Source organism: Tamandua tetradactyla, chromosome 6 (assembly GCF_023851605.1).
Source record: "Tamandua tetradactyla isolate mTamTet1 chromosome 6, mTamTet1.pri, whole genome shotgun sequence".
NCBI lineage: Eukaryota > Metazoa > Chordata > Mammalia > Pilosa > Myrmecophagidae > Tamandua > Tamandua tetradactyla.
Window position 1 is genome coordinate 55,708,553 of NC_135332.1, and position 24,705 is coordinate 55,733,257.

The 24,705-nt window shown below is 51.5% G+C and overlaps 1 protein-coding gene and 2 long non-coding RNA genes across 4 annotated transcripts in view; 1 reads left to right on the plus strand and 2 right to left on the minus strand.

Annotated features, from left to right (window-relative positions):
* RTN4RL1 (reticulon 4 receptor like 1) overlaps nucleotides 1-24,705 on the minus strand; it is a 63,650-nt gene that overhangs the window by 17,267 nt on the left and 21,678 nt on the right. The window lies entirely within an intron of this gene.
* On the minus strand, nucleotides 9,743-23,501 carry LOC143688001 (uncharacterized). 2 transcript variants are annotated; one of them, XR_013177774.1, is made up of 3 exons: nucleotides 22,452-23,501; nucleotides 10,632-10,805; nucleotides 9,743-10,510 (listed from the first exon to the last, which is right to left on the minus strand). It is a non-coding gene; the product is annotated as an uncharacterized LOC143688001 (long non-coding RNA). The 2 variants fall into 2 exon arrangements; XR_013177775.1 differs by lacking the exon at nucleotides 22,452-23,501 and adding an exon at nucleotides 11,742-12,033.
* LOC143688000 (uncharacterized) lies at nucleotides 16,210-22,721 on the plus strand. The gene is made up of 3 exons (XR_013177773.1): nucleotides 16,210-17,361; nucleotides 18,311-18,497; nucleotides 20,355-22,721. It is a non-coding gene; the product is annotated as an uncharacterized LOC143688000 (long non-coding RNA).

Below are 24,705 nucleotides of genomic sequence, written 5' to 3' on the forward strand. Positions count from 1 at the left end.
ACAGTGGTATCATGATCCCCATTTTACAGCTGAGAGCAACAAGGCTCCACAAAATAATTCACCCAAGTTGGGGAAGCCGGGATTTAAACTGCGATGAGCAGACATCCAATGAATGACAAATGGAGGTCACTGACCCCTCAGAGACCCTGCTCCAGTATCTCTTCCCCTACACCACCCCGACAGGAGTGGCTCCCCCATCTCCCAGGAACCATGGCCTTGCTGCCTTGCCAGTAACTTCATTCGTCTCCGACACTCATGAGGCTGGGGAAATGGACAAGGCAGATGGGGAAGGAAGTGGAAATTCTGTGTAATTCTGTTGTCTGTATCATAAAACTTGTCCTAAGTGCCAGCCCCAGGGATTTGCTGGAGCTGGCATGACAGAGGTGGGGCTGAAGGTCAGATTAAATTGGACGAGTAACCCCAGGGGGATACTTGAAAGAGGTTGCTAAAGAAAGAGTTTCCGGCAAAAGCTCGAGGCAGCTGAGGGGGGCAGCGGGCAGGCCGGCCGGCCAGGTCAGGCTTGCTTGGCAGGACTTGGTGGTGACGGGACTGAATTCACACGTCCTCCCCCGGAAACCTGAAATCTTCCCTTTTCCCCCATATAATGAGTTGGTATAAAAATGGATCTTGAATAAAATTGTCTGCAGTTTTCAAATTTCAAACTGCATTAGTCAAAATATATCAAATTTCCATGTACTGACTTACCATCTGCTCAAAATCTGATCCTTTTTCAGCTGGAATATATTGAAATATGAATCACCTCCTGAGATGCAAAAGGGAAAAGAAGCAGAGAGTAAGGTCCTCCCACAGTGTGTGGGTGGGCGAGCTGGAATCCTGGGCTCCTTTGGGCTCCCCCAGCCTTCTCCTTTTCTTTCCTGGGTGGCCCAAGCCTCCTAGCCACTTCACCATGCGTTGATTCCAGATTTCCAGCTCAGGCCTCTGCACTCTGAGAAATTATGCCAAACAGTGTAGGACAGACTCATTTCAGGTCCACTGACCTTTAGTAAGTCTCTACCATGTCCTGGATGCTCAGACTCACCAGAGAGTCAGACAGAAACATGTTCCTAAATCCAAGAGTGACTTTTTTGTTCTCATTTGCTCACCTTATTAGCATCATTGGATAATCAAACATCCCTTCTGGAAACAGTCTTCCTTTCACTGCAGAGACATGGGCCCATGTTTTTTCTCCTTCCTCACTGGCTGCTGGAGGCTCCTCCTCCACTTCGTCTTTAAATATCCTAATTCTAAGGCTAACCTTTGGACCATCTCTCTGTCCCCAGATGAGCTCATCCAGCCCAGGGTTTGGGAGGACTGTGGGTCTCAGTTCTGATCTCCAGACCAGCACCCCAAATGCCCACCCGACATTGCCACGTGGATATCTAATAAGCAGCTCAAACTCCATGCATCCTCAATTTGTTTCCCACACAGGCTTTTCTTTCTCAGTAAATGACAACTCCATCCTTTGAGTTGCTCAAGCTGAAAATGGAGGTGTCATCCTCAGTTCTCCCCCATTCTTTCATTCTTTCTCTTCAGTCCATCTAATCCTATCACCCCAAATCTGTCCCCATCACTTCATCTCCACTGCCCCCCACTTTTCCCAGCCTGCGTCTTCTCTCCTCTGAACACTGCAATGGCCTCTTGATGGGTCTCCCTGCTTTTATTTCAGCCCCATCCCAACCCATGCCCCACTCCACAGCCAGCGTGGTCTTCAAATGTACTAAGTGCTGTCATGTCATGTCCCTGGTTAAAATCTCCCAGGGGCTTCCCACTGAACCCAGAATAAGAAACACACGCTTCACCAGCCCACAAAGCCCTCTTGATCGCCCCTCGCACCACCTCTCCAGTATCATCCTGACCCCTCTTTCTTCACAAGCCACACTGGCCTCCCTGTTCCTAGGCCGTGGCAAGCCCTTTCTTGCCTTGGAGCTCTTTGTTTGTTTGTTTCATTTTGCTTTCATTTTAATTTGGGTAAAATGCGCATAACATACAATTTACCCATTTTTAAAGTATACTATGCAGTGGCATTTAGCACATTCACAATGTTGTGTAAGCATCCACTGTCTAGTTCCAGAACATTTTTATCACCCTAAAGGGAAACCCCACGCCCATTAGCAGTCACTCCCCATTTCCCCACCCCTAGCTCTAGGCAACCGCTAATCTACTTTCTGTCTCTGTGGATTTGCCTATTCCGAGTATTTCACATACATGCACTCAAACGACGTCTGCCTCCCAGTTTTAGCATTTCCTGCTTCTACCTGCACGGCGCCACCCCAGGCCTTCGCAAGGCTGCCTCCTTAGCGTCTTGGTCCGCCCAGGTGTCCCACCCATCCCCGTCTAAAGCTCATGCCCGGCGTCTCCAGTCACTCCTCACCATTTATGCAAGTACCCTGCCCTTACAGCACACGAGACTCTCTGAGATTATTTTGTTTGGTTATTTTTTAATTGTTTCTTGTCTTTCCCCCTTGTCCGCTGTTCTCTGTAATACTCTGGCCCCGGCACAGAGTCTGGAGCCTGGGTGGCATGCAGCAACTAATAGTAGACTGATGGAGCAAAATTCTCAAGCACTACCAGGGAGCCACAGAGGAGGACGTGGAGGAGTCACCAGGAAAGGTCACCGAGAGAGGGAGCTCCGAAGGGTGAGTAGAAGCTCCGCTGGGAAGGGGAAAGGCACACCAGGGAGAAGGAGTCACAGGGTCCGAGGCCTGGAGGAGGTGGAGGGCACACCCAGTTTGGAATCATCTGATGTCCCCTCTTGCTTACAGTTGTGCCTTACATGTTTCCCTGGCCTCCCACAGACAGGAGACAAAACAGACGCCTGGGAGTTGGGTTTGATATGTCATGTGAGGTCCTTAGGGGAAAGAAAGGAATGAGGCTGTGATATCTTTTGCTTCTTCCCTAATCCATCTCTTACCTCCGGACCTTGCATACTCTGGACACCCTGCAGGCACCAAGAGAAACACACTGGTTCCCCAGTTTTCTGAGTTTTGAGTCATCCTGCAACCATTTTTAAGAGAGATGGGAAGGGGGGATGGTATACATTACTGATAAGTGTCAACTGTAATTTGAGGGTCAGGGGAGGAACCCAGCCCCCCCCCACACACACACACACTGACTGTCCCAGCCTTATCTTTCTGGGCTGAGCCACCAACCCCTATAGCCACTGGGCCGGTGTTAGTCCTGCATCCCTCATTTCTCCTGATGCAGCTCGGGGATGAGAAGCCCTTCCCCAAAGCCGGGAGGCTCCGGAGAGCAAATTCAATTGTGTGCAAGGCAGTGGCCATTAACCTGTCTGTGGACTATGGTTCCCCCAGGTGCCCCCACCCCTTCTGCCAGTGGGGTCTGTCCAGGCTGCCTCTGCTGCACCCACACCTCCTACCACCTCTCAGAGGCCCCTCCTGCCACTGGGCTGGGCACCCCCACCTGACCTTTCTGTTCCCCGTAGCTCCCATCCCCCTGCCTCTCAGATCAGAGTGGATTTTCAGCGAAGAAGGAAAACAAATTCATCAGGACTTCACACCATCCTCAGAGTCAAGTCCAGGCTTGCCCTCCCACCCCTCCAGCCCAGGGATGCGATCTGCCCCCTTCAGTTCTAAGAGAGAAGAGACCCTGGAAGGGGAGAATCCTGGGGTCTCAGACACCCAGAGCCTGGCCGGAGCGGCTCCACCCGGCTCAGCAGCCACAACCCGCATGTGAGTACTGAGCCCTTGAATGAGGCGCCAAATGAGGAGGGCTGGAAGTGAAGCATTCACACCAGATTTCAAAGACGTCGTAGAAAAAAATAATGCAAGATACCTCAATAACAATCTGTATCTTATTGCACGGTGACATGGTAATATTTTGAACGTAATGGGTCAGATAAAAACATTTAAAAATGAATTTCACCTCTTTCTCGTTACGTTTTTAATGTGGCTACTGAAAAAATTTAGAATTACGAATGGCTTGCTTTATCTTTCCACTGGACAGAGCTGGTCTTGAGTGAGGGCTGCTGGGTGGCCATGTCTCCTTGGGCCCATGGGATCCTTGCCCTTCGGGGAGGGTGACAGCAGGGAAAGGGCCAGAGCACGGCCCTCCGGGGGTGGTCCCAACACCCACCCAAAAGCCACTAAAGGAAAGAGGTTGGAAGAAGACAGGTGACTGCCCCACAAAAGGGCAGGACCTGAAAGGTCAGGAGACAGACCCTGGAAGGGACAGGGCCTGGAGCAGGGAGCCCAGGGCAGGCTTCATGTCATTCGTTCTAGCACACCTGGGTGCCACGTGCTGCCTGGGGCACGGGGGACACGGCTGCAGACAGGACATAGCCGGTGGCTGCCTCGGTGTGGCCCACGCTCTCGTGGGGGTCGCAGGCCCCCTGGCAGCTCCCTGTAATTTGGGGGAGGAGGGCAGTGGTAGGGGCACACAAAGAATGGAGCGACCCCAGGAGGCAGAATCTGAGTAGGGAGCAAACCCAACTCTCTGGGAAACTCGGGGTAGCTTACTCCTAGCCAGGAATGCCACAGACTCAAGGAGAAGGGAAAGGGGAGAGGGAGAGAGAGAAAGAGAGAAGTGCAAGAAGAAATAGAGGAAGATAGAAGAAAGAAAATTGAGAGAGGGAGAAGAGAAAAAACAGAAATGTGCCCGTGGGCGGCTGTGGCCCTTTGTGCCAAGAGAAGGGTCTGAGCCCCTGATAAAAGGATGCCCGGAATGTGGGTGAAGAAGTTGCCTGGGCACGGGGTGGGGGAGCCAGGTGGCCCTATGGCCGGGAGTGGGGTGGGGGTGGGTGGGTGGGGAAGGGAACGAGTGGGCTGGGCAGGCAGGGAAGGGGCACAAATGGATCTTCCTTTGCCTCCTGCCGATACACCCCGCGGGCTTGCCAGGAGGATTGGGGACGGCTGGGTGCACTTCGACAGCGGGTGGGCGCTCCCCTCCCCGGCCCCAACCCGGAATGGCAGACACTCTTCAGGAAAGTCTGGCCCCTTCACCCCCTGACTGCCCACTCTCCTCCGGGCTCGGTTTCTCCGGTGGCCACACGCCTGCCACGATGGCTCCTGCCTCCCGCCTTCCCCGCAGAGGGAGGACTTGCTGGCTTTTCCCTGCTTCAAAACCCCAAACACCCTTTCAGGCTCTTCACTAAAGCTCCCACTTCCTGCTGGAGAACGGGGCCAGCTCGTTTATGCGGCCAAGATGAGGAACCAACCGTGAGCGCCTCCGGAGCTAATGAATGATCCGCGCCTTCGGCTCAGGTCAGCAGCCGCCCGCCAATCGCCTTGGTCCTCGGTGATGGCTCATTATTCCAGTATTCCCGGGAGACAGACGGAATTTTCCCCAACACCGCCTAATTACGTTCCTGCGCTACATGATACAGTGACATGTGTCCGGGCTGCACACAATTCCCAGTAAGACCGAAAGAACATTCTCTCCGCAGGTACAAATGGGATGTTTTAATCTTGAGGAGTGTGTTGAGAGCTCTTACCTGGGGAGGCCGCAGGATGAGACGCGCCCCCCTCCCCGACTCCTGTGAAGAGCAAACCCCACCCTGGCTGGGGCCTGGGTAACTTCTAGAACTAGGCAGGAGGCTGGAGGGGCAGACAAAAGATGCTTCAAAGGGAAGACAATGGTGGGGGAGGGTAGGAAAGTCTGTTTCCTGGGGGCTGCCACAAGGGATGGTAGGGGTTCTGATCCAGAATTTAAGGAGCACTCCAACTTCTCAATGCAGAGACGTCTTCAGACTTGATACCTTCTCTGAGAAAAGTGGAGTTTCTCAGGGAGTGTCCTGGGGAGGGGCGCCAGGCAGGCTCTGTCCTCCATGGTTCTGTCAGGGAAGGTCCTTAGTCTCAGGTGCTGCCCGCCCCATGACAGAACCAAGAGGCCCTGCAGTCCTGGAGGACAAAGCAGGGTCCTCCGTCCCTCCCCTCTCTCCGGCCCTCCCCTGCAGGATGGGCTGGAACCACTGCAGGTCCCCAGTTCACAGTTTTAGCTGGTCCCAGCACTGCCACTGCTCAGCAGTATCCTTTGCAGCCTTCACAGCTCCCTCTCCCGTTCCCTTCGGTGGCCATTCCAAACCCTCTTGTCTCCTTGTAGCCCTACCCCTCAGCTTCTCAGCAACCTTACACAGTTCTTAGGCCTTTTGCCCGTGGTTACCTCTGGTCCCCCTTCTCTTCACCGCTCAACTCAAGGTTCTGATTCAAATGCCTGAAGGGGCCTTGCAGGTGAGGTGGGCAGGTAGGATGGGCAGGTGGCACCTGAAAGCCAGCCAGGCGCATCCAGAAGGCCAACGGGCTCCGGCCACTGCTGTCTTATGGGAAGGTGGGGTCCTGGGTTATCAGATTTTTCAATGTTGCCAGGGGCTGGGAATTCAGATTTTTACATGCAACACATTCAACAACCACAACAAAAACCCACACACAACAAGGTGTGGGCCAACAGAATTTCACCTGCAGCCTGGCTTCTGCCTGAGGGTGTGGTTTCTGCCAGCTGCCTTCTGGGTCTGGTAGGCCTCCTCTCCAGCATCCTCAAGCAACTCCCCGCCCCCACCATCAGCTGCTCCTTCCCTGCCTATAGATGCACTCCAGTTGCTCCCATTGAACAAAACCCTGTCTTACCAAAATCCCCCTGCAGCTACCACCTCGCCCTCCATTCTTCACAGACATACTTCTTGAAGATCTGTCTCCACTCAGTGGGCTCATTTCCTCTCCCAAGCCCCTGCACTTGCGATTCCACCTTCTTCTCATACAAGCTTCTTGCTTATGTCCCAAACAGTCCTCAATCCCAATCTTGCCTCAATTTCCCCTGGGAGCAAAGCCCCTCTTGAGAGCTTCTCTTCCCCTGATTTCCTTGACACGAACACCTCCTGCGTCTAATCTGACTTTTCTGGCAATTCCTGCTCAGCCCCTGTCCTGGGCTCTTCCTCTCCTCATTACCCCCGAGCCCCCTCCCTGGGAGGCCGCCATGACTTACGTATACACTGACAACTGCAAATTCATCACCATCCTAGCTCTTTCCTGGCTCCATATCCCTATCTCCAGTGGCTTCCTGCACACTGGAAACTCCCAAACTCTTCCCACTCAGCATTCCCAAAATGGAAATCATTCCCCTCAAAACCGCCTCTCCTGTTCCCGAGTTGCCTTCTCTATGATCACCACCACCTCTGTCTGCCAGAAACCTGGGTGTTTGCATCCTCCATCTAGGACTCTACATTCTTCTCTTTCCTTGAGTTCAGCTCACCAAGTCCTACAGCTTCCACCTCTGGACCCCTTTCTTGATGATGCAGCTGCCTCATCACTCATCCCATGTGCCCCAGTCCATCTTCTTTGTCTGAAGAGTTTTTCTAAAACCTAGCTCTGATTATATCACTCCAAATTTCGTGATCCTTCTTTCAGGAGGATATCTAACTCTTTGTTTAATGCCTGGGGCCCTATGCCAACAATTACCTGCAGCCATGAGCCAACCACACCAGCCAACAGCACGCGCACACTCTCTCACATCCACAGGCCTTGGCTCATGCTGGCCCCTCACCCCCTCATCTGCTTGGCTAAATCCCACCCATCCTTCAAGACTTGGCACAGTCTAAGTGGGATTCTTCTCCTTTGGTTTGCCCCGAACACCCTGTTCATTCAACAGGGTCTCATAATCATCAGCTTGTATGTAGGTGTCTATTGCTGTGTAACAACCATGCCAAATGTAGGGGCTTAAAACAAAACCATTTTATGACTTCATGTCTCCGTGGTTGAATAGGCTCAGCGGGACACTTAGTTCCTCTGTTGCTCTCACTTGGGGTTTCTCATGTGGTTGCCGTCAGTGGGTGTTTGGGGCTAGTGTCACCTGGAAGCTCGACTTGGATGGTGGGACAACTGAGCTTCTCTCCCTCTCCATGTTGTCTCAGAGCTCCTCTTCTCAGTGTGGTTTCTGCACGTGGTGGCTCCCAAAGTACAAAAATGAAAGGGGCCAGATTTTCTTAAGGCTGAAGACCAGAACTGGCACAGCATGTCTCCCACTGCATTCCACCAGTAAATCAAATCACAGGCCCAGTCCCGATTCCAAGAGGGAAGGGATCTTTACAAGTACGGGGGCTGGAGGCCATCCTCGGATACCTGCGACCACGCGCGTGCGCGCACACACTCACACACATACACACACACACACCACACTCATTGGTACTGTGGTCTTTGTCTCTGGGCCCTCGGCATCTGGCAGGAAGCCTGAGTCAGTGCTCAGCAATGCTTGACAATGGAATGAATGGATGGAAGGATGGTAGGTCCAACAGATGGACAGAAAAGCTGCATACTGGCTTCCCTGCCCCCAGACCCACACCATGTTTAGTTCACATAAACACTGCTCTCTGCTGCTTAACGCTCCTCTATTTTTAAACCTCTCAAACAGTGAGTGGTGCTTAACATTTTTTGAATCAGGGACCCCTTAGGGAATCTCATGAAAGCTGCAGGAGACCCTCTCCCTGAAGAAGTGCACCTCCACATAACATAATTCTGCATCACATTAATGACTCATGCCTGTGCTTTTCTGAGACCTTTCTGCATGTCACTGACAGCGTCATGAGCGTCAGGTCCATTACCAACCAGACTTATTACCCAGACCTACTGAGAGGGGGTTACTACCATTGGGTTCCATTTTCTAGATGAGAAAGTTGAGGCTCAAAGAGGTTAAGGATGACTAAAAAGTGATCTGGGACTCAGAGCAAGAAAGTCTGACCACAGGCTCCCAACCATGGCACCGTACAATTTTTCAGATTTGGAGGTGTTCTGAAGTCCATCTGTGAAATCCAGGTTAAGAATTCCTGTTCTTAGGGCTCCCAAAGTCCCACTCCCTGATCGTTTTAAATACCCTACCACCTGGCTGCAGGTCCTGAATAAGCCGGGCCTACCCAAGGCACTCCCGGATTTCTGGCAATCTCCAGACCATATCTCCTACTCCCTTCCAATCGGCTAGCCCTGGACCTTCTTGCCTGGTGATTTTATTCTGAAATAGCCTTCCTGCTCCCCTGTTTTCACCCAAAGGTCAAGGCTCCCTTCTCCCTAGAGCTTCCCCTGGCCCTAGTCTGCCACAGACTGGTGCCAGTTTATTCGCTTTCCTGTGTGGGGCTCTCATTATTTCCTGAATACATGTTAGCTTCCCAACTTAGCTACAGGTCCCCTGAGAGCAGAGACTCATCTTCCACGCCTTTCTCACCTTCCCAGACAGGCACTCGGATAAACACTAATCATGCATTGATTCTTCCCCAGGCCCATTTTCTCTGCTATTCTTTTGGTTCCTGGATCCTCGAACCCAAAGGATGACTCAGGCTCCAGAGCAGACTGGGCCAGAGAGGGGCCGGCTGAAACTGGTCAACCCACCTTTGCACAACGGAGCAGCAGCTGAAATATACTTTCAGAACCAAGCTCAGGGCCTCACCCCCACCTGGCTGCTCCTGCAGGGATATCTGGTATCATCTGTTTCTTTTCCATCCTCAGGGGACACTAGGTTGCATGAAACCTGTGGCTCTTTGTTTCATGATAACCATAAATAAAGACTAAAAGAATATGCACATAGCAGTTGGATGGAAAGCTTCTACAGGTGGACATAAGTCAACAGGAATACCAGCTTCTTGAGTCCCATGAGACTCTGTTACCCTGCTGCCCTCCACCTAAACCAGGCCACTGGTCAGGAGTGCCCAGCTCATGGACAGATGGCAGAGAGCAAGCTGTAAGACCGCCATGGGCCAAAGACAGCACCACCGCCATGTCTGTCCCTGATGTCTGGCCCCTCTTCGTGGCCAGCCTGGGGGGTCAAGATGACTGAGCTCCACGATAAAGCCCCAACTGAGCTTAGGATGTGCCAGGCACAAGGTTTAGCATTTTGCACATAATGTTACATTTAATTCTTACTATATCCACACGAGGAAATGATTTAATCATAAAACTCCACTCTGCAGGAAAGGGAACAAAGCTCACGGAGGTAAAGGACTTGCCCAGGACCACTGCATCAAGTCGAGTCCTGGCAGGACACTCACACTGGGTAATTCGAAGGTTCAGCAAAGATGTAGGCCAAGGCTCCACAGTTCAGAGGAGCAACACACAGTACAGCCCCTTTCAGGAGGGGGCAGAATCGGGCTGCACCCTGTGACAGGAAACCCAAGGGGAGCCTATGCCATATCATCTCACTGAACCCTGTTCCATTTGCAGATTTATTAAATCGAGAGCCACTTCTGACACAGTTTCTTTCAAGCAGTCTACCTAGCAGGTGTGCAAATTTTGAGATAAAGAAAACCATTACAGAGAGAGCATAATCTTCAAAGCCCACCTTGGAGACCAGAAAGAAATAAAAACAGTAGTCCATACAAATGTGCAATTAAGTTTCCAAATACTTGGGAGCCAGGAGAAACACCTTTCCCACAGAGAGCAGGTCTTGAAGGCAATTTTCTTGAATTCTATTCAGCACTCACTCAAAATGCTTCAAAATGCCTTTTAAAAATAACATATGATTTTCTTCCATTCTCCAAATGTGCCCTGTTCTTCCTCTTCCAGGTAAGAATAAGCCAGCTCTAGAATGAGAAATACAGTCACTAATTTTGATAGAGGATGATGGAATATGTTTCCAGGAGGGCAGATAATAAAGCCAAATAAACATCTCTGCCAGGCAGCGGCCCCAGGGTCTTCACCCACCTGTAGGTCACAGTTCCAGAGACTAGATGCAGTTCTGAGGTGGTGTCTTCCCATAGCACTGACAGGGTTCAACAAATGCCCACTTTCCCCAGGTGGAGATTTAACATTACATCAGTTCCACTGTAATGTTTGTTAAGTATCAAAGGGTCCTCTTTTTGCATGAGGCTGAGTGAGCTACAAAGAAGGTATACATAGAGTCAGTGTTTCAGAATGAGAAAGTATACATAGAGACCCTGGCTCTGCCACTCAGCAAGTGTGACGTTGGGCAGGTGGCCTGAACTCCCTGAGCTCTAAGATGAGGGTAGCATGAGGTTCTTCTTTGTTGGATGTGTGGTTCGTCTGTGAAAGAACCGTGTCATATCCCCTGATGCCAGGCATCAACCACTTGGCTGGGGCTCAAATCACTGCCCCGCTTCTGGAGAGGGACACCACTCAGCCCCGGGATGGGGAGCCAGGGGTGACTCCAGGTAGGAAAGCTGCACTAGGCCAATGGTTAACAGCCCAGCCTTTGGATGGGACGCAGCTTTGAATTTTAGCTCATCATTTAGCAGCTGTATGCCCTTAGCCAAATCCCTTAGCTTCTCTGAACCTCATTTTCCCCATCTTTGAAATGGGAACTTAATAATACCTAATTTGGGCAGCTCAAGTGAGCTGATCAACGTAAAATGCTTAGTCTGTTGCCTGCCACAGAGTAAGTGCTTAATAAGCAGTTGTTTATTATCATTATGGTCCTTCCAGATGGGACTGGTACTAAAATGTAACAATACTTTATTTCTCATAGTTACTTTCTATTTATAAGTGACACTGAGTCTCCATTTATGGAAGTGTTGCCAAAGTTCCTTTAAAATACATTTATTTTAGCTAAACTGGGTCAATACGGGGGGGGGGGGGGGAGTGCAAAAATTAGTATACATAGTGTCGCGCGGAGGGGGGAGGACACCGGGAAGGTGTGAGGCAGAGACTGAAGTTAGAGAAACGCAGAGATAACCTGCCCCTCAGGCCACAGGACTGGCGCAAGTGCGCGCCCCCCACCGCCCCGCCCGCCCGGGTGTTGGGGGGCCAGCCCCTGCAGTATGGACCTGATGACCCTGATGCCTGCCCTTTCCCCACCTCGGGGGTCTCCCTGGAGGCCATTTCTCCTCAGGCCGAAGTGCCCAGCTGCCCTGAGGAAGACTTTCCCAAAACGAGGGAGCCGTAAAGAGCTGCGGCCCACCCCCTCCCCTGCCTGCTGCCCCCGGGACCTGGGGCCCAGGAGTGAAGGCGGAAGCCCGAGGCGGGCTCGAAGGCTGGGGAGGGGGCCGGGGAGAGTGCGGAGGCGTGTGCGCTGCAGAGGGAAACTGAGCGCCATCCTTCTACAACTTCCAAGGAGGGAAGAAAAACACCACCCTGGCTCTCGCGGAGGTGTTACAACTCCGTCCCAGTTGCCTGGCAACTATGCAGGCGTGTGATAGGCCGAGCGGCGCTCCCGGGGAGCCAACCAGAGCGCGCGGGGCCGCCCGGGGGGCGGGGCGGGGAGTGTGGGGGGAGCTGGCAGGAGGGGGGAGGCGGCGGGGGCGCGGGGGGGTGGGGGGAGGCGCGGGGGGGCGGCCGTCACCCCGCGTCCGCACCCTCATCCCGCATCCAGCAACCCTCCTGCTGCCCCACGTCGAGCGTGAGGAACCCCCCCCTTTGCCCCCCGCGACCGGGTTTGGGCGGCTGCTGGGTCCCGCCCGACTGCGTTTAACCCCACCCTTGCACCTGCCTTCACTGTCTCCAGGCGTTGGCCGTGGGCTCTGAAATAAGTGGCCACGAGCCCTGACGTGGTGCAAGCCGGCCTCTCGGGCCCAAAGCCAGCACTTTAGAGAAACCCTACAGGGGAGACGAGTGGCATCTCCCTCTCTGGGATCCGGGCTCTCCTTTGGTACATAAATACACTTTCTTCTGTCCTCAGTGAAAGTGCTAGTGGAGCAGAAGCCTTCAGAGGAGAGATTTTGGTGGGTAGCTCAAGTGTGGTGGACAGTGCTCCTGCAAAGTCATCCAGGACCAAGCATCCAGGTGGGGTCTGCAGCAGGCCTCCCAGCAATGGCTGCCAGGAATGGCAGCTAAGAGCTCTGGCTTGGAATTGGGCCTGGGTTTGGATCCCAGCCATTGACCAACAGGCTGTGTAATCTTGCATAAGTCTCTTAACTTCTCAGTTTTCTCATCCATGAAATGGTGAAAATACTGTACCCACCCTCATAGGACTGTTGTATGGATTATATGAGGTAATGCACAGAGTACACTTAGATGGTGCTTGTTAAATAGCCCTCGATTAATCTCAGAAAAATAAATAGTTCCAGAACCTTGTTGCACTGGAAGCTGGAAGCTGTTTGTCACTAGGCACAGTCACAAAGTTGCTGGAGAGGCTCCCACCCATGGCGTCTCAGACCCCCATTCTTGTATCCTGTGCAGGTGGCCTGTCAGCGGTGGGGCCAGGTAGCTCCCTGCCCTTCCCTGGACAGGGAGGTGGGTCCAGGGAAGGGCAGGGAGCTACCTGGCCCCTCTTGTGGTGGCCATACCCAGCCAGCAGAAGGTATGATCCCTGTGCTTGTTGCTTCCTTTCTGCCCTGGCACCGCTTACAAGTCCAAGAAAACACTGAGTAAGGAGTCGGGCAGCGGCAGTACCCAAGGTTTCTGCCTGACTCAGTCTACCGCCTCCTGACCCTGCCTTTTCTCTCTCCCTCTAATGTAGCATCCTCATGGAGTCCTGGGCAGCCTGCACCAAGGACTCTGCCTTCCTAGGGAATCGTCACTCACCTGTAATGCATCAGGGCTGAGCACACCCCCATCCCCATTTCCAAGAAAAATAAGGTGTGGGGGACAGACCAGCCAGTTCCAGCTCTTTGCCCAGATGGGGCAAGCCCTTTTCTTTGGAGAGCACTTCCATGTCTCTTCCCTCCAGTTCTACCCTTCATTACCTTCACTTTCCTCAAAGCAGGCAGGTAAGATGCGGAGAAGGAAATCTCTGTGACTGAGGCAAAGCCCCATCCAGCCCTCCTGGGAGGCTCCTGGGAACTCGCGCTGAATCCCAGGGACCAAAGGTCTGGATTCTTTGTCTCACATATCCCGGCCTGGGGATGCCTCAAAATCTCTGCCCTCCAAATCCACTTGGCTCAGATGCGCTTACTTAAAAAGATCAATTCCCTGGAATACCAGACAGCCTTTGACATTGATGCTTATGTGGGATTTAAAAACAAACAAAAAAGCCTCTGCTTCTCAGTGGAAAGGAACATGCTAACATGTTAACAGTGGTGCCTAATTCCGGTTTGGGTATTGTGGGTTTTCCTCCCGCCTCTCTATAGTTTTCTATACTTTCCATATTTTCCACAGATGGCTTGTATTACTTTTATAGTAAAAAATAAAAATAAACAAACACAAAACATTCATTAGTGGGCCCTCTCAGCAATTTGTTTGAATCCTTATTGGAGGTGTGGCAGGGTTTCCCAGGAGGCCAGAGCTGGCCCCGTTCCCTGTCTCCGGGCAGGGAGGCACTGATGGGATAAGGTACCCCCAAATGAGCCCCTTGTGACAGCCAGGGAGTGGCCATGGTCACAATGGGCAAGAAGAGGCCAGCAGCTTCTGGGGAATCATCTGCCCAGGACTTCAGCCAGAAACCACCTCCCTATGAGGCTAGAAAGGGAACTGACGCCATCTCTTTGCTCTGCTGTCTCTCTCCACAGACTCTGGGAAAATGGAGGGGGTCCCGTTCACCCCCTGCACTGGCCTCATCTGCAGGTGGGCTGACCAGAACCCACCGTGACCCAGCCGTGCACAAGCTGCTGCCTTCTCTAGCCCAGCCTGCCTCCAGCTGGGCCGTGGCTGACGCTGCGGCACAGGCATTGTCCTGGGAGATAGGACTCTGCCTCGGCCTTGACCGCTTTTCTAGGGAGTTCTAAACCCCACCGGCAAAGGAGACTCACCAGGAATGGTGTAAGCTCTGAAAGGCAGGGATGGCTCTTTCATGATAACAGAGAGTGGGCAAATGCGGTGGCACTGACCACAGGTCTGGCACCGCTCATGGAAAACCTCCAGACTTCACACCAACCCAGCCAGGCAGGTGTTGCTTTCTGTTTTCCAGATGACTAACTCAAAGCTCAAGGAGGTTCAGAGGCTGCCACAGCACTCCCAAGTAGGAAGTGGCAGAACAAAAGCCAAATCCAGGTGCCATGACAGCCTCTTTCTCACCAACACATCCCCAGCGCCGTGCCTGGCACCCAGCGGGAACCCAACAAATAATAGCTGAATGAATAAGGTAGGGGTGGGGGAGCCACAGCTTTCTAGGCCCCCAGCCCTCCATCTGCCAGCGGACCTGCCCAGAGCCTGGGCTTACTCGTCTCAACAGAAGCGATGGGAAGGGGCAAGGCCATGAGCGCCGCAGACCCTCCTTGAGTAGACTGCCAGGGCTTCCCCGTGTCTCCAGCCTGTGGGGTCACCCTCATGGTGGCGTAGGGGAGCCCTGACAATGTGCTGAACGGGGGGAATGGGAGGGTGCTCAGGAGAAGGCAAGGAGACACGGAGTGGGGGCAGTGCAGACGGGCTATTGCTTACAGACAGTCTGTGGGCGCCGTGAGGGCAGGGCTGGTCTTTTCACATTTCTCTCTCCGGCGCCCAGCTGGGGCCTGCACAGGAAGCCAGGGCCGCTAGCAGCAATGCCCTGCGGCAGGGGGCAGCAGCCAGAAACTGGGCAAAAGCCTCTGGGGGGGCCGGCAGGCCCTGGGGGACAATTCTGAGGAGTCAGAGGGGCCAAAGGGCACCAGTGAAGGCTTTTCAACTGTTAGATGAAACCCCACAGTCTGCTCAGGACACCTGTCCTGTAGAGATCTACAACACTAACAAAGCATGTGCTTAGGGCCCCACCTGAGGCCCTAATTTTGTATTCATAACTTGGTATTTCTTTTCCTAAAGAGCGCCCCCCACCCCCCCGGATTGTATGAGCTTTAGGTGCTACAAAATCTGGATCTGCCTCGGAATACCCAAACCTGGAAACTCCTTCTGCCTGTAAGAGGCCCACCCCATTTCCAGCTGGCACCTGCAAGCTGGCTTACCTGGGGTGAAAAAAAAAAGAAAAAAGAAAAAAAAGCGCAAACTACATCAAGGCATGTACTCTCCAAATATACACTCCCCCATTTAGTTACATTAGAACCAGAAAGGGTTCTTAACCTTTTTGAAAGGGGGACCGTTTTGAAAATGTGATGAAACTCCTGGATGCTCTGTTCCCTAAAACTCACCTGCACACAAGGGGTGATGGCAGCCCCGAGCCCCATCGACGGCCCCTGCAGGAGTCTGAGGAGCCCAGGACAGGGCCCCTGCCAGACAGCACGGCCCGAGGCTATCCGGCTGGTTACCAGTCCTTTTTCTGCCCTCACCAGCTATGTGAGCCCCTGTGAATCTCTTCACTTCCCAGAACCCCAACCGGGGTCCTTCCAACTCCAAATTCCTGCGGGTCAATTATTTCTGTGACTTTCTTATGCCCATCTGAGCACTTCCCAGGTCCTTTGGGGAAAGGAGGAGGGAGGGAGCTGAGCTCGCGTGCTCAGAACGCCCATTCCACACAGGTGTTTTTCATACATTGCTCATTTAATGTGACAATAGTATGGGTTAAATGGTCTTTGCTCTGTTTTACACATCAGGAAACTCCTCTGCCAGGATCAGGGGTGAAGGAATGACCTCAAGTTCCATGGTATGTGCTGAGACTCAGAGTTGAACCCGGTCTTTTGGACTGCAGGAGACTGCGTTTACCACCAGGGTGTCTGGTGCCCTCAGCCCCTGCTTCTCACACCTACTGTCACCCTACCTTGAATTATGGGTCTTTCCTTCCACCTCTTGTACCTGTTGGCCTCAAGCCACTCCCTCCCACTCTCTGTCGCCAGGGCCTGCTGGCTACCTGGAGCTGGGAAATGAAGAGACCCTTCCCTTCCAGCTGGCTCCAACTCTACTAAGCCCAACCCCTCTGGGGGCTACTGCTTTACTAGGGGACAGCTAATGGCCGTGGCTGATTACTGGACACTTATGCACAAAGCAGCAGCACCCAGGTCTGCGTTCCCAGCTTAAAAGCCCAGATTAATCGCCCTGGGCTGGCTCTGTCACACACAGGGATATATTTTCTTCTTGGAATTTACAAGTAGTTCTATCCAAGAAATAAACAACCAGAGATAAAAATTACATTGTCACGGGGCAGGTGTGATAGATGTACGAAGCAAGCCATCGTGGCCGCCGAGGAGAAGCTCTGCGGACAGCATCCACCAAATGAGACCTGGAGAGCCCCGGGTATGGAGAATGAGATGCTGATGAGATCTCAGCCGAACAGGAAGCACGGAATCTCTGCAATTTACATTTCATCGCTCTAAATCATAGGGCCGGCCTCCGGGAGCGGGGGTGAGAGGTTGATTGGCAGGGTGCCTCCTCCAGCTGCGGCGCTGGGAACCCTGCTGGGGCAGAGGGATGGGCTCCAGCTGGGGAGCAAGTGGGAGGACCCTCAGCTGTAACCTTGACAGCTCTGTCTCCACCAAGCCACCAGCAAATTGTCCTCTCTTTGCTACAATCAACTGAGGGCAGCTGGGCCTACCTGTGGAAAAAAGTTACCTCGGAGAAGGCTGCAGGGAGACCAGGCTGATCTGGGGCCTTGGCGATAATACTAACCGCTAACATTTACTGGGCACGAAAGGGCTCAACAAGGATTGTCTCATGTGAATCATCATGACAACCCTATGAGGTAGGTACTATTATTATTCCCACTTTAAATATGACGAGACTGAAGTTCAAAGAGGCTAAGTGACTTGCCCAAGGGTCCCTGATGCGAGTTGAACGGTGGCCCCCCCAAAAAGATACATCCACATCCAGATCCCTAGAATCTGTCATTGTGTGACCTTATTTGGAAACAGGGTCTTTGCAGGTCTAATTGAGTGAAGGATCTTGAGATGAGGCCATCCTGATTGCCTGGGTGGGCCCCAAAGCCAGTGGCTAGGGTCTTTATATGAGACAGAAGGGAAGACAGAGGAAGAGGCGAAGATGGAGGAAGAGAGAGCAGGGGCGGGGCCACAGGGCTGCCAAGAGCCACCAGAGCAGGAAGAGGCCTCCAGAACTGTGAGGAAAAAAACTCTTGTTGCTTTTGGCCACCAAGTTTGTGGTCATTTGTAACAGTAGCACTGAGAAACTAATATGGCCCCCCAGCTAACAAATGGCAGAGCCAGGATTCAAACCTGGCAGGCTGACCCCAGGCCAGGCCCCTGCCCACCAGATGAGGCAGCTGAGCTGTGTGACCTCAAGAAAATTGCTAAGCCTCAACTTTCCCATCCACACAGCGAGGGGGTTGGAACAAGATAAGTGAAACAAAATGGACAAATGGGATTCTGAGCAAGAGCTCATTTGAAAAAAAGAGTCAGGTGCTAAAAGAGAAGGAAAAGGGCTTAACCAACTACCTGTAGATTGCCATTTGTGTGGGGTTTGGGCCCCCCATGCTACGTTCCCCTTTTTGACCCAGTTCCCTGAATTTTCTTTGGGAGAGCTGCTTCTCCCCCACTCCCAGCCCACGTGCTCTGATGGAGCCCACTCCAGACTCCAGCTCCAGAGAGGGCTTGTGGCCAAGCAGCACACATACCCAGGCCACAGTGACAGGCTCTGGGCCAGTGATGTCAGACCCACAACTTTTGTTCAAACTACAGGAGGAAGAAGAAAAGTTCTCTCTTTCCTGGGAGAGGGAAGGATGTGAACCTGCAGCTACTGGGGCCTCCTGATAGTGGTGCCGACTCGGCAAAGCCATGTCAAGAAGCAGACAGAAAAGAGGCCGGGTCCTGGTGACCCTTTGGGATAAAGTTGCACCTCAAGCTGAATCTTTTAGTTCATGAGCCAGTAAGATTCCTCCTTGTTCCAACAGTTTGGATTTTCATCATTTGTAACCAAAGAGTCTTGACCCTTAGTTCACAAGAGTCCTTTTCTAGGAGTCCTTTTAGCTCAGAAGCAGGGCAATTTCAGGGCAGAAAATCCCGTGCTTGGGTTTGCCTGCCACACATAAGTGTGAGTGCACAGACACGCATACACACGTGTTCTTTCAGTGCAGGATCCCCTGATCCCACTAACAAGCGATTGTTTATCCCCCAAAGCTTGAACATCTCCTCCAGGAAGCAGCTGGTCCATTGGGGACCAGGCCAAATCTCAACCCATCTCCTCCTGGATTCTTCCATATAACTTCCCCTACTCTGGATGGAAGTCATTCCTTTATGCATCCTTTATGCATCTGAAGAGATTTCCCCTAAATCTCTTCTCCAGGGCAAGCAATCACATGATTCCTTCCATCTTTCTAACATAGTTTTTTAGCATCTTCACTGCCATAGTCATTCCACAGTCATTCAACTGGTATTTGTCCAGCACTTAATATATGCCAGACACAGGAGTGGGAGCAGGGGATAGAAAGCGAATAGGTGGACCTAATCCTTGTCCTCGTGGAGCTCCCAGACCAGAGGTATGATGAATTATAGCATTAAATAGCAACCTGATGCAGCCATTCAACTTACAAATACTGCCCTTGTCCAAGCTGCCATTTCTCCTCTGGGGCACTGCGGGGCTTCCTAACTGCTCTCTCTGCTTCCGCTCTTACTCTGCAAAGTCTTATCTCAAAATGTAAGCCAATGTAAGTCAATCCCTCCAAAGACTCCCCATCACACTGAGAATAAAGTCCAGCCATCTAGCCACGGTCTACACAGCTCTGCCCTCTGTCACTGGGCTCCAGCCCGTTGCTGCCCAGCTTGCTGTTCACTGATGCCCCAAGCACACTCCCTCTCAGGGCCTTTGCACTTCTTAGTCTGCAGCCCAGCTCTCTCTTCCACCAGCCTCTGAAGTTTCCATCCCTCACCTCACATGTCACCAGCTTGCGAGGCTTCTTTCTCTCTTTCTTACTGTCACGGTCCTCATCAGCCCTGGCATGACTTTATTTTCTGTCATTCTCAGTGGACTGTAAGCCTATCTGGCTCACCACAATGCCCCCAGCACCCAGGAGAGATCCTGGCACCCAGCTGGTATCATTAAATGTTCACTGGATGAATGAATGAGTGTTGGATGCTGTGGGCACGTATAACTGGGGGACCTGGACCAGTCTGGGGGAGCGCAAGACAGTTTCTCAAGGAAATAGCCTTTGCACTGGGCTCCAAAGGAAGAGAAAGAATTACCCAGGTGAATGGGGTGGGACAACAGTCCAGGCCTCAGAGTCCACATGTGTGAGGACCCCGAGTTTGGAGGCAGATGGACATATCTGAAGAGCAAAAAGTCAAGCAGTATGAGGGGAAAGTGAGGTGAGGTTAGGTGCAGGTGGAGGCAGAGGCCAGATGACACAAGGTCTTGAAAATGGTTGCTAACGGAGCCTGTATTCCAAGAGTCAGGGAAAATAATTGGAGCATTTTAGGTAAGCAAAGTGATATGATCAGATCATGTTTCCTAATGTTAGCTGGTGGTAGTGTGGAGACCGGAGACAAGAGAAGGAGGCTCCTGCAACTATCCAAACAAGAGGCGTGGGACCCTGGTGCAAGGCGGTAAAAGAGGGGAGGTGGAGGGAAGCGGATGAATTTGAATAATGTGCAGGAGATGGACTGGAGGAGAAGATGACGAGAGGATGACTCAGTGGGTACCAGCAGGTCTCTCACCGTCCTAGATTTGAGTACTTCTATTAATGTGACCAAAGATTATACATGCCTTTTTTTTTTTTTTTTTTTGAAGGCACATCAAACTTTCTGACTCACTGTGCTTGCAGGCAAATGCTTCCTCATCATAATAATCCTTACTGGGACAAGAAGTCTTTGTGAGCAAGCTGTTGGAGCCCTGGGGCCCATGGAAAACTGCTACCAGGGCATATCAGACTGGCTGAGACCAGAAGAGAACCATAGGGAGAATTTCATTTCAAGAGTGAGAAAGTGGTCATGGACAAGTGATATTTTTCTTCTAGCCTAGAGAAGTTTTGCAACAAGGAAACAGAAAGTGTAGGAGAAATGCCACACCACACTATACTACCTGCATCTCTGTTTCTAGAGGCTTCTGTGATCACCTCTCCTCCATGATCTACTGGTTGACCAATGCCTGAGGCTCCGGAAATTGGGAGTGGAACCCAGCCACATCTGAGCAAGGACACCAAGGACTCTCTCCTTAGGCATGAATAAAGGGGCCGTGGGGAGGCATTCTCAGGCTTTCTCTACCTTTTAACAACCAATTGATATGATCAGATCATGTTTCCTAATGTTAGCTGGTGGTAGCGTGGAGACCAGAGACAAGAGAAGGAGGCTCCTGCAACTAATCCAAACAAGAGGCCAATTGAAAATTGAAATTTTCAGTTTTCCAATTGAAAGAGACCACTTGACATTGGTCATCATGGAGCTTTTGAAGCCCATTACAGATGCTCTTCTGAGTCAGAATCTTTCCAAAGCTGGGCATGTCTGTTCCTCACTGTTGTTCTGTCCTGCTTCCTGCGTCAGGGCAGTGGCCCACTTCGAGCTGTATCTCCAGGAGAAGAGATGGTGGGTGGTGAGCCTCACTCCCACACACCTTCCCTGACACACAGCCACATGGGAGCCAGGGCTTGGACTGCACACAAGGAATCAGAGTCCCTCTTGGGATGCGGAGAAAGCCAGCCTATGCGGGGTCAGGTGTCTGACTTTGGCCAATTAGTACCTTGCTTGGTGTAACCAGCCAAGTCACAGTTTCGATTTGATTCAACAAACATTTATCAAGCTTCCCAGCACCGGCGCTTTCTGTCTGTTCTATAGGTGCAATGAAGTCCAGCCTTCTGTCTGGATTGGAGTTATTTGTGTTTCAAGGCAAAAAGGTAGATTTTAAGTACCTGGAAGAGGCAGTTGTGGATGCCTGGGGAGGGGAGGGCACGGGGGGTGGGGGCCAAGGAAGGAATGAGCTATGAGTCAGGGCAGCAAGGCCTGAATGGAGATGAGGAAGAAAAAAGTGGACCAAGGAGCCAGATATAGTCTAGAAATTTGTTCTTAAAACCTCCTCCTACTACTTTCTTTTTAATCAAAAAAGATAATACATGCACACAGTGAAAAAAAATTTTTTTTCCCAAAGAACACAAAAAGGTATAAAATGAAAAATAAGACTCCTCTCCTCTCCCAGACCTCCAGTCCCCAGTATCTTTCTTCATAGGCATCCTACTGTTAACAGTTTCTTTTGTGTCTTTCCAGAAAAATTTCTATCACATACAGGTATATCTTTCTTTTTAAAACCCAAATGGTAGTGCATTATATTGCCACTGCTTTTTCACTTAGTAATACATCTTGGCATCCGTCCCACATCAGTGCCTTTGGAGTAGCCCATCCGTTGGAGCAGCAGCACAGCATTCTGCTTTATGGGGTTGTAGTAATCGCCCTCTGGATCCCCTTCAGATGGACGTTTAGGTTATTTCCAATTTCTGCCATTACAAGCAGTGATAACATGCGTGCTCCTGTCTGTGCATTTTTTTGCCCACAGGTGCAAGGGTATCAGTAAGATACATTTCTAGATGTAGAGGTGATATGTTTCGATAGCTGTGGCTGTGGCTGTGGCTGAGAAGTCCATTCAGGGGCTAACAGTATGTAGATGGACCAAAGCTGAACAGTCAAGCATTTAGCACAATGCCTGACACCTAAGAAGACCTCCATCAGCAGGTGCTACGATTGTTAACATTAGTGTTTCTATTATGGTCCAAAGGAAGCTGTCTTGCCAGTAGCCAAGAAAGATCCCAGGGCTGGTCTATCCAAGAGTCCAATTGATTCAACAGTACCTAACTGGGAGCCTGCTGACTGCCAGAAGCTGAGACATACAGTCCCCACTTACCACCACTTGGCATCTGGAACTCCTGGGCCTTTGTCAGGACCAAATAAATACCATACCAAAATGACATGCCTTGCCATTGTCACCCACGTATCCCCTGACACCGGTTGCCGCCACCCTACACAGTCAGCATCTCCGCCTGGAACATGACTCCTTTATGACCTGCTTTCTCTTTGAAGTCTGAATGCAGCCTGGAATGATGTCACCGTGACATAATGAAACTAAATTCCTGTGTCTACTGGGGGTGGGGCAGAATTGGCTAAGTATGTAAGAACGTACACATCTAAAAAAAGAATTAGCCTTGAGTTTGGGTGCCCATCAGATCTGGGTTCGCACAAGCTCTGTGGCCTTGGGAAGTCAACTTCCCTGAGTCTTAATTTGCTCCCCCGTTGAAATGGGGCTAAGAGCTTGTTCTCACAGAATTACTGTGAGGATTAAGCAAGTTTTAATGGATTATTTATGAAATTTTTTTAGAAATCGGCCTTATTCCAAAAATGATTTCAAGCAGTTGAGGTAATGTATGTAAAGTGCCTGGCACATAGTAGCAGCTCAATAAAGCATCAATTCCCTTCCCTTGCCCTTCTGTCAGAGTAGTCACCTTCCGAACCCGAACCCCCATTACAAGATGTTGTCATCCTTGAAACACTTCTGGAAATTCCTTCAGAAGCATACTAGCCTTGTAAGAAAGCTGGCTCCATTCTTTAGAATCCTATCCTGTTTCTAACCTGAAAAAAAGAAAAAATTCTCAGCAACCAAAACAAACCACCTTCTGCCAATTGTTCATCACCTCTGCTCACAACACACAGCTTCAAGGGACTTTTGGCCTTTTCCAAAAAATCAAACCCACCCTCAAAGGTCAAGGATTCACCACTGCCAAAGCGATCAAGAGGAAAATGCTGTGAGATGTGAAGCAATCTCCCAAGGAGGGCTCATCCCCCACTCTGAGCCAGCACAGCAGAACTTGCATAAGAGCTTAGTCCTCCCGCCCCCACACCCCCATCATGTGGGGGCAGTGCCGACCCATTCCTTAGGATGCTTACATCCGAAAACTCTGCAGGGTGGACGCGGGGCTCAGCAGGCAGAGCTCTCGTCTGCCATGCTGGAGACCCGGGTTCGATTCCTGGTGCCTGCCCATGCAAAAAAAAAAAAATCTGCAAGAAGATTCCCCATTCGACTTTGTGGATCGCGTTTCGTTTCCCAGTGTCTGGGGTCAAAGTGGATGTAACTCTGCTGACAAGGGCGCGCTCACACGGGATCTGTAGACACTGGGTATAAGGATAAGGTACTGAGAGGAGCACGACGGGCAAGAACTTGGAAAGATGGAGCAGGCTTCCTTCCGGCTTTTATGGGGAGAATAAGAAAGGAAGCCCTGGGGTTCTGGGCAGGAGATGGGAGGCCTTGAGGGGCAGACAGTGGCATCTCCCCAGAGACCACACCTCTTATGTTACAACAGGCCCGCCAAATTCCCCAGCCAGGGCAGGAAAGGACACAGATACTGCCCATGACCTGGATTTTCTCAGCCGCAACTCCAGATGTCACCAGACCAGAAAGTGGCCAAGGGCCTCTCCCTGCCAGCTCAGGAGCTTGTTCCTCCCAAACCCACAATTTGGGAGAAGCCTCTGCCCCTGTGTAACCTCAGAGAAGACCCTGCACTCCAGGGTCAGCCATGCCTGGGTTCAAATCCCAGCTCAGCATTTGGCTGACTCTCGAAGCCTCAGTTTCCTCGTCTAGAAAAGGAGATAGTGCCTAGTTAGGCTGGGGGCCGGGAGAGGAGGGGATCAGGAAAGGGGCTTGTAGAGAGCAGATGAAATGCTGTAGCTCCTCAACAGATGGCAGCAAAAATCCCCACCCCCTTGCCCTTATGAAACTTATTTTTGTAGCGGAGAAGCTAAGACTACCTATAATTATGCCTAAGAGTTGCTTCCAGGAAACCTCTTTTGTGGCTCAAATGTGGCCTGTTTCTCTCTCTAAGCCCAACCCTGCAAGGAAAATCATTACCCTCCCCACTATGTGGGACAAGACATTTAGAGATGAAAGTCTCACTGACAATGTGGGATATGACTTCCAGGGATGAGCCTGGCCCTGGCACTATGGGATTGAAATGCCTTCCTGACCAAAGACCGGGAAAGAAATGTAACAAAATACGGCCTCAGTGGCTAAGAAGAGTTCAAATGGAGTCAAGAGACTATTCTGGAGGCTACTCTTATGCAAGTTTCAGCTAGATATTGTTAATTGTGTTGGTTTGCCAAACCCCAAT